At 44.8% G+C, this 9,950-nt stretch overlaps 1 long non-coding RNA gene across 1 annotated transcript; it reads left to right on the top strand.

The window, feature by feature from the left end:
• Positions 1-6,123: 6,123 nt before the first annotated feature.
• LOC311324701 lies at positions 6,124-8,359 on the top strand. Its single transcript, XR_014630993.1, has 5 exons — positions 6,124-6,493; positions 7,168-7,286; positions 7,383-7,464; positions 7,711-7,782; positions 8,208-8,359. It is a non-coding gene; the product is annotated as an uncharacterized lncRNA (long non-coding RNA).
• Positions 8,360-9,950: the final 1,591 nt, after the last annotated feature.

The following is a 9,950-nucleotide window of genomic DNA, read 5'->3' as shown; positions in this document are numbered from 1 at the left end:
TATGTGTTTTTTGGACGTATACATTTTGAGCACCAAGACTTCCATTATATGTGACCGCCGCTGGTAATTTGGTCCTCAACTAGGCATTTTCATTTTTCAGTTTTTTACAGATTATGAAAGTGCAGATTGTAAGCTTTCAAATGAGGTCTCATACATTGAAATCTGAACATATTTGAAGAAGATATGCTTATTTGAATGCTAGTACTGCCAAATCTACTTAGCTGAGAAATCTCCCTCCAAAGTTCTCCAACATTTTCACACCTCTGACTGCCAGGTAATGGGCGTGAACAATAGCCTGGTAACCCCTCCCCCAGCCACTCCCCCACTGGACGATCTGTCATTATCTGTCAGAGTGGCTGTCAACTTGGGGTATTACCTGAGAGTGGCTGCCAAGTGAGGTGCTCTCTCACTGATGACCCCACACTCTTTGAGTCAGTATTAATCTTGTGTTGTGAATGAAGTTAAGAACAATATAAGATGAAGTTCAAATTTAACGTTCTTTATTGTCACATACATGATATAAAGTACAAGCATAAGTAGTTAAGTGTACAAAAAAAGGCAACAGTCTAAGTGTTAAAGTGTACAGTCAGTTGTCTGTTTTATAGACATGGTGCATAGTGTTCATTGTGATCAAGTGTACAACAAAGTAATAACAGTCCCCAGCTCAATACTCAAGGTAATAACACAAGTACTCAGCTCAGTATTCAATATTCTAACAATGCAGTCTGTGCAAGTGTGGGCAAGTCTGTGCAAGAGAACAAGCAACGCTTCAGTATACAAACAGGAAAACAGGAAAGGCTGTGGCCTTTCTCCTGCAGTGCTGTCCGTCCTGATGATCTGCAGTGAATCTACAAGCGGACAGTCTTGTTCTGAGCTGCTGTGGAGTTTGGCGGGGACATGTGACGTCTCGTCCCTCATCAGAACAGAACTCTCTGATCTTGTCAAAGAGATATGTCTGTCTGGCCATGTCCAGTCCGGGTGGGGCTTGCACAAGAAGACCTTCTCTGGGGGGCAGGACATCAGGCTTGCGCAGCAGCTGAAACTCGACTGCCGGTGCATCACGGTGTTCTCTGGCCACAACCATGCCAGGTCTCTCAGCATCAAAACTGCAATAGAATAGAAGGAAGAAAGTACATTAAACTATTGCCCACAGTACTGGCACTCCATATAGATAAAATAGTATCAGAATGTGTTGATTAAATAGACTAGCTAATGCATGATAGGATGAACGTATTCTCACCTGTTGTGCAAAATCAAAGCTGTAGTGCATAGTGATCTTCTTGCTGGCTGGTATGAAGGGAGAGCTGCAATTCCTTACAAGCTGGAGCTGGTTTTTGCTCATCCTGTAACCAAAACAAAGAAAAAGGTGTCAGACTACCATAGCTCTCATGCTCTCTCATTCTGTTTCTCTCTATAATATAGCTACCTAGCTCGATATTAGCTGCCACGCTGGCTAGTTTAGGAACAAAGGGCTAGCTCAGCTAACTAGCATGTTAGCTAACGTTAGCTAGCTAGCCTTTGTTAGTTAGTGCTAGTGCCGTTATGCTAGCTAGACTTAGTCACTTGTTTAGAAAGGAGCTTCTGCTAAACGACTAACGTTAATGTAATATAAACAGCACAGATAGTATAAAGATCAGCTTACCCCAAAGCAAAGCAGAATGCGTGGCTTAGTGGTGTGAATCTGGTACGTCGTTCGCGTTCGCTTGGTAGCAACTTGCTTTGCTGATACAGTCATCTCTGTATCACAGGTCATCAAGAATAAAACTCTGTGTACGAACGAGTCCTGCTCTGCTGGAGTTTTAGCTGCTCTTAAAACTCTTTCCATGCCCTGGATACCATCCCCGTCTTCTCTTTAGCAAAAGCTGTAGCATCCATGGTTGAACTTGGAACTGAATGTAAACAAAGCCGGCGTGTTGGGGGGGTGGGGGGCGGAGAACCCGGAAGCAATAGCCAATGAAACCAAATCATGCTAATCGATCTGCCCGCCCCCAAACCCGACTCGAAATCAGCTAAAAACGAGCTTAGTTTGCAGACTAATTAAACGTATTTCGTGAACCTAAAACTGTTGTCTGTTATAGTAAGTAGGTTCTTCACAACTTCAACTTTGGTAATACACAAAAAAACAAAAAACAAAAAAAAAAGTTTTTTTAGTTATTTTGCCCCCTAGCGCATTTCGGGGTTTGCCGAGTTGCGGACCAAATCACCAGCCGCTGTCACATATGTTTTTTGCTAACCTTCATCCCCCTGAAACTCCACCCGTTTTGAGGACTCACCGCACCTTTTGAGGAATTGCACCGCACCTTCCATTGGCATGAGAGTGAGTAGATGATGGGTACATTTTCATTTTTGGGTGAACTATCCCTTTAATATACTCTCCTTTTGTTAAGATTCTTTTTCAGCATGAAGTACCAGTTTCTTCGAGGATATGCTAACAGACGTGTTGATGAACTGCTTCTACTCTTGAATGAGAAAGTTGTGAACTACTACAGGTTTGTAGTATACGGAATATTTGCATTTACAGTTGGCAGTATGTAACAAACTATTAAGTACTACAGGAGGTTATTTATTGGGATTCTATTAGATAATATGTAATTGTATTATATAATAGTTTAGGTATTTGGCTGAATTTAGCATCAATTTTAGTTTTGCTTCTGCAATGGAAGAGACTTGTTAATGGACAGGGATGGTGGATAGTGACATGCTTTACCAAGATTTAAATGTTTAAAATGTGAAATCAGTCCTTTAATTTCCATGTTGTAATGATCATTGCATTTCCTCCTTGAAAGCTACCTCGACCACCTCCACACCGCTGACTGGATTCCAGACTCGAGGACGCAAGACACAGTGGAAGCTGCATCCAGGATGAAGAGCACAGGCTTACATCATAAAATTATTCAGAAGGACGTTTCTGGTCTGTATTCAGTTCCTTCTGAAGTTGATGAAGGAAAATACTATGATGTTGATGTCATTTCAATGCAGTGTCAGTGTCCTGTGTCAATTAGAGGTATTCTGTGTAAACACACAGAAAAATGTGAAGAAATGGACATTGGTATAGATGAACTCAGGAAAGGGGTGGCCAGGTCCCTATTTGAACAGCAAAATTAAGAATGGGATGGAAAACATCTGGTTGTACATCATCAAAACCACTTTGGGGTTGTTAGTGTGCAAGCTAAACAGTGCACATGTCTTGCTAATAGCCTTAAAGAAATATGTGTGTGCCTCAGACACAGAAAGTGACAACCAGTTGATTGAAAGAACCGCTGTCAGTGTAAAGCAGTCCCAAACTGCAAAAGAGATGATTGCAGAACTACATGATTGGTGTCAGAGCAGTGCTTTCTGCTATTCTCCCTGGGTGGAGGGAGGACCCTGGGTAGAGGGAAAGAAGGGGTTGATAGGAGGAGGAGTGTGCTGGGTGGGGGGAGGCGGGGGGTTGATAGGGGGAGGAGTGTGCTGGGTGGGGGAGGCGGGGGGTTGATAGGGGGAGGAGTGTGCTGGGTGGGGGGAGGCGGGGGTTTGATAGGGGGGGGAGTGTGCTGGGTCGGGGGAGAGGGAGGGTTGATAGGGGGAGAGGTGTGCGGGGTGGGGGGAGGCGGGGGTTTGATAGGGGGCGGAGTGTGCTGGGTGGGGGGAGAGGGCAGGTTGATAGGGGGAGAGGTGTGCTGGGTGGGGGGAGGCGGGGGTTTGATGGGGAGGGGAGTGTGCTGGGTGGGGGGAGAGGTGTGCTGGGTGGGTGAGGCGGGGGGTTGATAGGGGGAAAGGTGTGATGGGTGGAGGGAGTGGAGAGGGTGAAGACTGGTGTGGGTGAGGTGGTGGTGATGATGGCTGTGTTGTTTTTGTTGGTGATTGTTGCAGTGGTGGTGGTGTGGGCAGTGGTGGTGATGTGGGCAGTGGTGGTGGTGTGGGCAGTGGTATAAGTCGGGACTGGTGGAAAACAGAAAGGGGGACAAATGTGCGGGACCGGGTGTTGTAGGTGCAGGAAGGGAAAGGGTATGTGGGTGCAGGAAGAGAAGGGTTGATGGTATTGGGGGTTGGGTCTTGCTGGGTGGTGGTGGACGGGGAGGCGGTCTGCCTCGATGGATTTACTGAAAATGAAATGCCCCAATGATTAATTCTTAAAATATCCATGTAATCATTTCATAAAGCAAGAGAAGGGCATGAAGATTCATATCAATCTCAACCCTGTGTGTCTAATAAACTCAGAGAGAGGTCCAGGTACATGCTAGCTTAGCTTAGCACAGGGACTGTGCAGTAGGGATCAGCTAACCTAGCTCCATCAAAAGTGAATAACTACAACTTCCAAAACCTTCACACAGAGATGAAATTGATATCAATCTCCACATCGGACTCATGAGATAGTAAAAGTGTTCCTTTAAGCAGACACCTTGGCATAAACATGTAAATAAAAATCAAACAAGCCTTACATGAGGGGTCCTTCCCTGATGAGGGGTCAGCCTCCTTTTTGTTCCTCTTCTTTGCATTTTCTGAAATGAAAGTGAGAGCATGGGTGAAAAATGCTCTAGTATTTATTACAGAAATACAGTTCAGATTGTAGTACCAGTGATAACAGTATTCAGAAATAAAGAAAATCGATATTAGGCCTACTCATTAATGAGAGAGAACTGATTGGGGAAAGTGACTGCATGGGGGAGGGAGAAGTGGGAGAAGTGAAGAGGAACAGGGCGAGAAAGATTCGTCCTCTGAGGAGTGGAGCTTGGTGGAGCTAAGCGACTTGTCTTTGCACTCATTAGTCTAGGGGTGGGGAAGTTCTGTTTGCATGCCATGTAGGGCTGCCGGTGGCAATGATATTTAGTGGGTGATAGGGACGTTAGGCAGGGTGAGGGCAGTGGTAGTGGGATCTAGGGGTGCTTTCTTCTGCTCCCTGGCTTGGTGACGAGGCTCTCCTGCTATTTGTGGAGATGCCTCACCGCACTGGACCGGTAGTCTTTACCCCTCAGACTAACAGAGACCGGACCAGCGCTACCTTTCTGACAGAAGCACAATGAATCTTATTACCTTTCTGACAGAGAGGCTACAGTTCATTACTACCAGCTATAACAGCATTAACCTTTCTAACAGAAAGACAACTGATTACTATTACGTTTCTGACAGAAAGCCTACAGTTTATATACTACCAGCTATAACAGGGGCTTTCTAACAGAAAGACAACTGATATTAACTTTCTGACAGAAAGCCTACAGTTCAATAAAGGTTATTAGCAGCAGCTATAACAGCATTAACCTTTCTAACAGAAAGACAACTGATATTACTATCAGGCTATGTTACCTTTCTGACAGAAAAGCCTACAGTTCACTTAGTATCAGCACTTACCTTTCTAATAGAAATGCAACTGATACTATTAGCTACCTTTCTGACAGAAGAGCAATGAATCTAATTACCTTTCTGACAGAAAGGCACAGAGTTCACACTACCAGCTACAACAGCAAACAGAAAGACATATATTTGCTACCTTTCTGACAGAAATAGATCGATGCACAGCACTAACGTTAGCTAAGCTTTCACTAACGTTAGCTAAGCTTTCTGGCAGAAATAGATTGATAATAGACTACTATCTAGCTAACAGGACTTTTGTCACAAAAGATGGGTGCAAAATTCAACAAAAGGGGCTTAGCTAGCTGGCTAACGTACTTTTCTCGACAGAATGTAGCTAAAAATCTAACATGCACGTTAGTTAGCTAGCTAACGTTTCGTTAGCTAGCTAACGTTTCGTTAGCTAGCTAAAATGTAGCTAGAAAGCAGTAAAAATGTGGCTAGGAATGTATAAGAATCACTTTATCTTGCTAACTAATACCCTACTAACACAGTACGTAAAACTGACGGGACACATTGGTGTAATTGTGGTAACTTTGCGACGTCACCAGCAGCGGACCTAGCTGACACCTAGCTGACACTTGCCTTTTCAGTCGCAAAATAACCAAAATAGCCGTCCTCAAGTACACTGTAAGGGAACGTAGCCGCCACTGCTGCTTAAATCCGTAACTACGATGTAATTAAATAACGTGACAATGTGGTTAGATCACAGTCCCAATCTGACTTTATTGGAAATGTGTCACAGTGGGTCAGAACATTTGTAAATTACTTAGGTTTTAAAATAAATTTTGAAGTCATACAGTTACAGAATTGTAATAATGAGGAGAAATCCTGCATGTCTGTTTTGTGTGTAATTTCTCATTTACAGTTAATATTAACACTAAAGATTTGCAGTCTAGGCCTAATAAAAATAATGATAAAAAATATGCCTATAAATAAAGTCCTAATTTTGCAACCTAAATGTGAGCAATGAACGCTGAGCAGTGAACGTAGAATGCAAGGCATTGGGCTACTTTGTTAGGTGAAGTTACACACTCTGTGCCAGTAGGTGGCTGTATGCACATCCGCCACTAAACCCAGCGAAGGAGAAGAAGAACGAGAACGGGTTCCGTTCTGAACAGAAGCGATTGAGAAAGACCAACACGCCCGCGACAACACAGATCTTGTAAGTATCTCAATTTCAATGTATACATTAGTATGTATACATACTATGTATTTTGGTATCGTCCCAGATAAAACACCAACGTTATGTGCAAGCTACCCTATTGTAATGATTATCTATATGCAGATGCTTTCCAATGTTAGCTAACTAGCTAGCCAGCTAACGTGATTAGCCTTTTTCTGTACATGGCTAGCTAAGTAGCCTACGTAAAATTACTCTCGCAATTATTGTTAAAACGTTCGCTTTTGTGTAATTGTAGCTTAAATTATAATGTTGGCTTGGCAACGTGAGAATATTTCAGTTGTGTACACTATAACTTTTATGAAGTGTTGTTGTGGGCCATTGTTTCCTAATTACAGGCTCGCGCGAGCTCCTGCACGTTCGTACTGTTTCATCGCTTGGAATAAAATGTGATAATTAGCTTACTCATTGATTTCGCATTAACCCACGACACCGTTAGTATGTGTTTGTTTTTAGGCATTCATTTTTCCGATTTTAACGTTAACAGAATACAAGAAGCCCCAACAACGGAGCTAGGCTAGCTAGCAGGATTGTTATAGCAGCCATCTTGGCTTTTGGCACGTGGTCCTGTGGAGTGTGCATGTCAGCCAACGAGAGGGTCACCCACCCACTTTCTCTCTCTCTCTCCCTCCCTCTCTCCCCTCCCATGCTCTCAGTTGCCAACCTCCCAGTTCTTGTTTGAACTGAGCAAGAAGCAGGTGAGCGGGGCAGGAAGAGGCGCTAAGACGGGGCCAGGCGTGGCCAGGGGCAGTCCTGGGACAGCACCACAGGCTCTGTGAGTCTTGTTCAGTTGAATGCCCTCATGAGTATTAACAGAAGAGCACCATATCCATATGCACACATACACTCTAACATGTCGCTCTCTCCTCAGCTCAGCCCAATGGTCTCTGATGGTTCTGTCTGGCCAGCCCTGAGGTGGAGAAACACCTGATCATCAATAAAGGCAGGCACACGTAAGTACAAATGCACATACGTTTCCATAGACGGGATAAACAAATGGGAATATTGATATTGAGTTAAATGTTAGCGGTAGACATGTAAGATTCATAAGACGCATCACTGACGCCAGTGACGCCACAATATCAGGGAAATTGAGCAATTGCTTCCCTGTAGTGCAAACTTGCAAGATTCGCTCAGTTATTAACCCTTCTTGCCTTTTTTGTTGTTGGTTTTCTCTCTCCTCCTTCCTCTCTGTGCAGTTCTCCTGTGTGCTGAGCCGCTATCCCATGTATTGCCACTGATGACAGGGTAGAGCTCAGCCCCATGCAGAAGTGAGTGATGAGGAGAGGGAAGATCATTTTCCCGTTTTTTTTCCCTCCAGTTTTAGGAACCGTCTCAAGAATGTGTTCCCCACTTTTATGCCTTTAAATCAGGGTTGGAGTATTCCAGGTGTTTGGCCATGGCCATGAACACCAGTAGAGGAGGGAACCAAGTGTCTCATTCTCTCTCCACAGTTGTGTGGTTGTAACCCCCCACTAGCTACATATTCATTCAATCTTTATTTAACCTCGTGAATCAATTGAGAGTAAGCTCTCATTTACAATGACGTATAATCACTCTATATTTGAACTTGTACTACAGGTGAGATAATCCTTTTTAATGGTCTCTCTCATTCGCTCTCCTAGCTGTGATGTTAGAGTTGTGCAAGACTTGGGTGTTCTCCTGCTCTGAGTGCCCATTCTCCTATACCTCCCAGATCTACCTCCACAAGCACATCAAGAGGAGCCATGACAACCTCTGTCTCTGCTGAGGAACACACAGAGCATTATGAAGTAGCCAGTGCCTTGGCGAAGGTGTTTGAGCAGCAGTCATCAATGGATTAACTCCCAAGACACAAGGGAGAGACAGCGCAACACACGCTATGACTCCAGTGATGAAGGTAATATAATAAAGTGCATTCAACAGTCCCAAAAGAGTACTACTTGAGTTGACTAATCTGAGCTAATTTACCTCTACTATATGTTCCAGTGCCCAGGCAGCCGGTCGGCAGAACTCAGACCAGACCAGCTATGCCAGGTGCCAGAGCCGGAAGGCCTGCTCTGCCAGTTTTCAATGCAGGTATCCATGCATGTTTGTGTTGGTGAAATGTCTATGCATATTTGCACACTTACAGTTAACTCAGGACTTTCGGAAGACTCATGTACTCTGTTCACTAATTCGCTCATCTCACATCTCACTACTCGGCAGTAGATGTTCATCGCCCGGGTCCTTTGAGCCAAGGCGCTGTGAGCCCAGGCCCTTCAGCCCTTCAGACGTCCAGGCACGAGCAGCATGCATCAGCGATTAGCACCCAGACCAGGTCAGGGTCTGACATGTCTCATGTCGAGTTGATTCTTCCCCTTATGCCAGAATCACTACGCCGCCAGCACCATAGTTTCCTGCTCATCCCTTTATCCTCTGGTTTTCAGGTAGTTCTCTGATGCCATCGCCTGTGAGACCAACAGCTCCAGCTGTGTTGCCATCAAGCTCTGCAGATGCTGGTATGCTGAATTTTGTGAACTACTTCATGCTGCATGTAGGGATATACTTTGAGCTGAATATCCATTATGGGACCGTACAATTACTTATAGCCACATCTGTGTTTAATATCCAGACTTCCAGAGGATGATGTGTCAGCAGTTCTCCAGCGTCATGCAGAGTCTGAGGGAGATGGCACAGACAATGATGAGGCTGGAGCAGAGACTGTCCGGCGAGTCTGCAGACAGCTATGGGGGAGCAGTACTGGATGACCTGCACCCTGCTAAAACGGAGGAGGAGCTGCTGGTCTTGGAGGAGCAGCTGAAGGACAAGGATCATCAAAGGAAGATGGTGAGTAACTTCAGGGCAGAACTTTGTTCCTTATTTTTGCAGGGAAGTGTTAAGGAAATGTAAAAGTAAATGATTGTCTTTATGTTTTGCAGACACGATATCTGAGTTCCATTGGCGGCAAAGATCTGCCAGATGTGGTCCGGCGGGTGCTGTCAGCCATTGCCATACACAGAGTGTGGTGTGTCTACAGCGTCCATGGGAAGAGGGGGAAGAAGCCTCTGAAGAATATGACCCTCTACAATGTCATATTACGTAAGGGATTGTTCATATTTTCGCAAAATAATACATTGTCTTTGCTTCATGCCATGTGCATTGAAACCATTCCCTTTTTGGTTAAAAGGTGCAGTTATGGCCTGTAAGCAAAGCACCACTGTGACGGAGGTGTCTGCCCAGCTGCAGGAGATGCTGAAACATGCCCCTGCTCGATGCAAAAAGGTATGTGATGTCAGGCAGTTAATTTTCTCGTATCCAGTGACATGGCACGCTTCCAATGAACGTATGCGACTTGCTTTTACAGCCATTTCATTATGTCCTTAGGCATCTGATCCAGCCCAGCTGACCTCCCCAGCCCAGCCCCTGACCGCAGCTCCAGCCCTGACCACAGTGGAGTATTCAGATGAGGATGACCTCT

The sequence above is a fragment of the Borostomias antarcticus genome, assembly GCF_949987555.1.
Source record: "Borostomias antarcticus genome assembly, chromosome: 2".
Lineage (NCBI taxonomy): Eukaryota > Metazoa > Chordata > Actinopteri > Stomiiformes > Stomiidae > Borostomias > Borostomias antarcticus.
This window is presented reverse-complemented; position numbering and strand designations above follow the sequence as displayed.